The 6,433-nt window shown below is 34.5% G+C and overlaps 1 protein-coding gene across 1 annotated transcript in view; it reads left to right on the top strand.

Moving 5' to 3' along the window:
* Positions 1-6,433, top strand: part of LOC132190859 (disease resistance protein RUN1-like) — a 14,198-nt gene that overhangs the window by 2,684 nt on the left and 5,081 nt on the right. The window lies entirely within an intron of this gene.

Genomic DNA, 6,433 nt, shown 5'->3' with positions numbered 1-6,433 from the left:
AAAAGATTCAAAACCAAGCGTCAAAACCAATCCCCGTGATACCCATTTTTCATTTCCCCCCATTTTCTTCCCAAACTCATTTTCTCCACCCAACCGGCACATTGGTTCTCCCCCACCGGCGCTGGCGTGACTTCTCCCTCCCACCGTGCGTCTCCCCACCATCACCGCCGCCAACGAACCCGTCTATTAGCTCCCGTAGGTTCTAGTTCTCCTCCACGAGACTTTTCTTCCCAAACCCGTTTTCTCCCCCACCGGTACCGTGCACCCCTTCTCTCCACTGCCCAGTTCCCCACCTTGCACCGTATGCTCTGATTTGCAATAGATCTAGAACAGGGTGAGTATACATGTGGAAGGCGTTTGGGTTTGCCCCAATCTGCATGGCCTTCACCACACGTTCAGCAACAAAATCAACTCCCACATCACAATGGTTTGGGCACCCGAGCTATTTTTCTCGGTGGATTTGGCATGAAAAGTTGGTGCTTCAGAACTAGAGTATTCTTGCCTCGCAACACAATAATAATGCTATGGAATGTTGCAAGAAAATAGGTACATTGAAATAGGTTTTGGGGATCTTTCGGGTGTTTCAAATTTTGACAAATTTTTTTTTTTCTTTTGAGTTTAGCTGGGCTGTTCGTGATGTGAGGGTGGTGAGCTCCACTAGTGGGGCCATGCAGGCGTCCCCGAAGACGTCGCTGCAGAGCTGGATGAAACAGATAAGGCGAGGATTCATAAAACTATACATGGATTTTTGTTTGTATGTTTTTCTCTACACAAAACATGAATTTATAGGCCAGCTTCTCTCTGCACCCAACACCACAATCTTTGGGTTTTCCATTTTTTGTGTGTTTTTAGCTCAAATCTCTGTTTTAGTAATGAACTCTACTCTCTTGCCTGTTATGCACACCTTGTGTTCGGCAAAATGCCTAACCAACATTTTTGAGATATGAATTTCAATTTATGTTTTAAAATGCTCTTGCTAAATACCTATGGTGTTTAGTGGTGCAGGGGACTCAGCTGCATTTGTTATTCTGGTTAATATTTGGAGGGTTTTTCTTCTTGTTGCTTTTGGGTCTTGTGTTATATTTTTTGCATATGTAGATTGTCATTTGTAATTAAGCTATTTGTTTGGCCTTTTATTTTATTTTTTAAATGTTGTTCGTCGGTTTTGTGTTATGTTCTTTTGTGTTTGAAGGTTCTTGTTTGTTCAGTTTTTCTTGGGATGGTGTTTTGGATTTATTAGGTTTTAGTTATCTAGTTTTCTTAAATTGGGGGTTGATGTAGGTGGTTGTTATTGGGTTTTGGCTGTTTTTGTTGTTTGGTTGCATCCTCTTTTTTTTTTTTTTTTTTTAAGCTTGGAAAGCCATGATTCAAGTTCATATGTAAAATAAAAAGGGGTGGAACAATGGATTCGGTGAATGAAAAGAGAATGAGATTTTTTATTTTGGGGGCTTTGTTTAATTGGTTTGGTGTTAATTTTCAGTATTTGATATATTTAAAACATAAATCAACATGTACTTGGGTTCTTTACTTTTTACCCTTGGCTGTAGCTATATTTGCTTTGATCTTTACTGTTTACCTATATATAAAGGTTAGTTTTTGTTAAATTCCAGTATGCTCTTTTAGGTTTTTGTGGTGTTGTATTTACTTCTAAAAAGAAGCTGTCTCTTTAAAAAAATAATAAGGCATAGTTTTCCAATTAATAGTTTTGCCATTCTGATTTGTTTTACAGAAAAACAAAAAAAAAAAAATGTTTTTTTTTTTTTTTAAATGGTAGGGTATACTTGGCTGGTTAATGTTTTCCCACTGATGTTTTGTTGGAGTTTCTACATGGATTGTTGCTGACTACAAATATGTTCTTCAAGACACTGAATACGGGATGCCATAGCATACTTTTACATGGTAAATGGTTCACCCTAATGCTATTTGAGTCATTCTCTATGTTCACCATATTTATTTTTGTTTGCAAAAATGTTATTTCTTTCAGGTTTGCTCTTGTTTAAAGGCTAGTTTTTGTTAAATTCTAGTATGCTCTTTTAGATGTTTGTCGTGTTGTATTTACTTCTAAAAATAAGCTGTCTCTTTAAAAAATAATAAGGGAAAAGATCAAACAAATTAGTACTGTGCTTTGATTTTAATATTTTTAGCCCGTGCAGCTGCAAGTGGACTTGACTTTTCTTCTGTTGAGATAGTTTCCTTAAAGCTACCTGGTATTAGAACTATGTTTTGTTTGGGGTTAGTGATGGTTTACTTCATTGTACCTTGCTTTGGATGCTCAAAATCCTTAAAGAATATGCAAACAAAAACAAAAAAAGATGGTAGAAAATTTTGAACGTTTGTGTATTGTTAATGCTTACTAAAACATGCAGCACTTCTAAATATGATACTTGATTCAATAGAAATGTGGTGTGTTATGTACAGTCCATCATAATTGTTTACTTTTGATCAAAATCGGAGGTAGCCCCTTGAATTTATTTCCTTACGCCCCCAGTAAGGAAATAAAGTGTTTTAGTGTTTTATTGGTTTGACATGTATGGATGCAAATTTGTTTGCAGGTTGGCCAAACAAGGTATTGTATTAGATTTTTCTAGTGTACCTTCTTTGGTTACTCTATCAACTAAGACGGTTATATATAGATATTATTGCATTTGTTTGCATTTCTCAATATGATGATGAATGTCTCTGTGATGTTTCTTAGAAATAAGTTTTTTTTTTTTTGGAGCCTAGATGAAAATGTTTCTAGTGGGTACCATACGACTGAATTGGGGCCAAATCCCGACTTATGTGGTGTTCAGACGTAATATTTCGAAGTTTGTTTTTGCAGAATCTATGCATGTTTGTAATGCTTATGTATATTTTGCATAATGGTACTGAAGATGAACTGAGATTCTAATATTGTGCTAGTTGGTGTTTTTAATTAGCTTGTACATATGAATAGATTATGTTTGCATTATCAAATAGCAAAAATTACATTTGTGTGGGCATTGATCTTTAATTGTTTGATGTGTATGATCAGGAGGCATACCGAGATGTTGAAGCAATTCAGAGTGTGGCCATACAAGGAAGGACTATTGCTGCTCTTTTAATTTTTCACTTAAATTTGATTGTATTGTTGTTCGTTAGTGAAAGAATCCGTTCACCCCTCTTTGATGTAATTGCTTATTTTGAGAAGAATATACAATCGTCTTCCAAAAGTTGTTGAGGGTAAATTAGAAACAATATGACCAAAATTTTTGCATAGGATCAGAATTCTAAAGTTTATTGGCCATAAATAGTATATTATTTTATGAAAATAGTATGCATTTCTTTAAAGGGAAAAAGGGGTGGTTTTTCGATCTTAGTTATGAGTTCATGTTGCACAAAGAAAGTGGATTTTTTCTTGTATGCATGCAGAAATTTTAATTTTCATGACTTAACATGACTAGAAGGCAGTCTCTTAGCACAGTACTGTCAATACATATTGGGTGATGGAAAGATTGTGGAATGAGAAGAAGGTTTCATCAAGTAAATTCACGCTCCAGGAGCTCTTGCTTCCTAGAAACTGAAGCACAACTCACTTGTTGGATACATTTCAAACACAGTAATGCCTACCCATATTCAATTTATTTCCAAAGCAAAACCTAAATTATAATTTTGACAATATATCGTGTACTTGAATTTGACAATAGAACTTTTGACAATATTCTGTTGAGATGCCACAAGTAAAAAAATTCACTAGCTAGAACTTTTCTTAATACAAAAGATTAGTCTAGGTACTAATACAAAACATTTACCCCAATCACATACACATATATACAAAGAGTATTACACAACGAAACTACTTTCGATTAAAAAGAAAACTTTGTTGTGTGCTTCTAGGCTACATGAAAAGGCGGAATGCCGACAGCTCAAACTCTCCAAGAAGCTTGTTGTCAGTAGCCATTCCACGCTCGCCCTGTAGTACCTTGATCCTCACCTGAGTTTGGTTGTCAGCTGTCGTGGAGAAAACCTACAATAATAGAAGCATCATTCAAGAACTTAGCATCCTCAATAATAAAAATATGTAAAGTAGACCGTTAAAAAAGAAAATCCGCAAAACGAAAATGGTTCAGTAAAACTAAAGGCCAGCCAAAATTAAAAGCTTTATCACAACCAAGCCAACCATGGCTTCAACGAATGGATTCCCCTATGAGGATTTAAGAAGTAACTAAGATGAGAAACTCAATTTGCAATCTAACATCTCCCCTTCTAATGCATAATCATATCAACACGACAACTCTAAACACTGTCAATTAAAGAAGTAAATCATCCAGTGCATAGTAGTCTTGGTCAAAGATGTAGTTTTATCTAAAAAGATTAAAAAGCCCATACTATGAAATACAATTACCTCTGGCAGTTGAAATCATAAACATTGACACAGCAGATCACACAAATACAGGATTCCTAACAGAATTCCAAAGAATACTCAAGCATGCCCTCCTAAATCTGAATTTTGCAATATCAAGGATTTGCATAACAAACAAGAATAATAACCCCTCACTAAAGTCAGAAACTATCTAAAAAAATATTATTATAATTTGTGGCTGTTAAGGCGACACGATGACTTAAAATGAGCATTCCCACATAATTTAGTTCTCACTCTCTGAGCAGATTCTGCAACCCTCTTCACTTATTCAAGTAAATTATAATCTACACAGAATATTCCAAAACAGAAAAGTATTTGTATAAACATGTAAGAAAAGTAGCAACCTTCATCAATCAAGTTATAACATACTCACTAAGATTTTAAGAAAATAACAAAGAATTATTTCAACCCGTTTATAGACAAAATAATGAGCTTCTCCAAGCAAATTATAAGCCACCCATGAAAATGTATCCGAGCCCATAAAAAGGGTATTGAATCTAACACTAAAGGAGCAATAGTGCCAACCAAAGTGCCAATCCTTCCATTGTAGCTCTCCTATAGGATGCAAACAAACTAATTCTGCATAATGTCGAAACTAAAAATAAATTTGATTAAAGGTGTCAACAAGGAAAATCAAAATAAGTAAATCATCATCACCATGCTTTCCGTCACAAACATAGATTATGAATAAATAAAAATAAAAAAAATAAAAAATCAGAATACAAGAACCTAAGTACATGTTGATTTACGTTTTAAATATATCAAATACTGAAAATTAACACCAAACCAATTAAACAAAGACCCCAAAATAAAAAATCTCATTCTCTTTTCATTCACCGAATCCATTGTTCCACTCCTTTTTATTTTACATATGAACTTGAATCATGGCTTTCCAAGCTTTAAAAAAAAAAAAAAGGGATGCAACCAAACAATAAAAACAGCCAAAACCCAATAACAACCACCTACATCAACCCCCAATTTAAGAAAACTAGATAACTAAAACCTAATAAATCCAAAACACCATCCCAAGAAAAACTGAACAAACAAGAACCTTCAAGCACAGAAGAACATAACACAAAACCGACGAACAACATTTTAAAAATAAAATAAAAGGCCAAACAAATAGCTTAATTACAAATGACAATCTACATATGCAAAAAATATAACACAAGACCCAAAAGCAACAAGAAGAAAAACCCTCCAAATATTAACCAGAATAACAAATGCGGCTGACTCCCCTGCACCACTAAACACCATAGGTATTTAGCAAGAGCATTTTAAAACATAAATTGAAATTCATCTCTCAAAAATGTCGGCTAGGCATTTTGCCGAACACAAGGTGTGCATAGCAGGCAAGAGAGTAGAGTTCATTACTAAAACAGAGATTTGAGCTAAAAACACACAAAAAATGGAAAACCCAAAGATTGTGGTGTTGGGTGCAAAGAGATGCTGGGCTATAAATTCATGTTTGGTGCAAAGAAAAACATACAAACAAAAATCCATGGTGAAATTTGTTGATGTGATTTGATATTCCATCAAATCATGTGGAAAAAAATAGCCTAGTTGACCTGGCTTATTTTGACCTACCTTTTGCATACATACAGGCCACCTTTTAGTTTTTGAAACAAAAATAGTGGAAATAACTAGAGAAAATGAAGAAAACCCTTTGCAACTACGATACAAATTTTTTTGGGGAAAATACATTTTACCTCCTCGAACTATCCACCAATTTACAATTTTAACCCTAAAGTTTAAAAAAGTGACACTTTACGCCCCTCCAAACTTCCAAACTATTGCAATTTGACCATTCTGACTTTTTTTTTTTTCCCCCCCCCAAAATGCCACAATCCCAAGTTAAAAAATTAAAATTAAATTAAAATTAAATTAAATTACATTAAAATTTTTTTAAAAAATTTTGGGCCTTGGGGTGGCTTCGGCCACCCTAGACCGACCACCCCTTAATTTTTATTTTTCTAACTTGGGATAGGGGCATTTTGAGGAAAAAAAAAAAGTCAGAATGGTCGAATTGCAACAATTTGGAAGTTTATGGGG

Source organism: Corylus avellana, chromosome ca8 (genome assembly GCF_901000735.1).
Source record: "Corylus avellana chromosome ca8, CavTom2PMs-1.0".
Lineage (NCBI taxonomy): Eukaryota > Viridiplantae > Streptophyta > Magnoliopsida > Fagales > Betulaceae > Corylus > Corylus avellana.
This window is presented reverse-complemented; position numbering and strand designations above follow the sequence as displayed.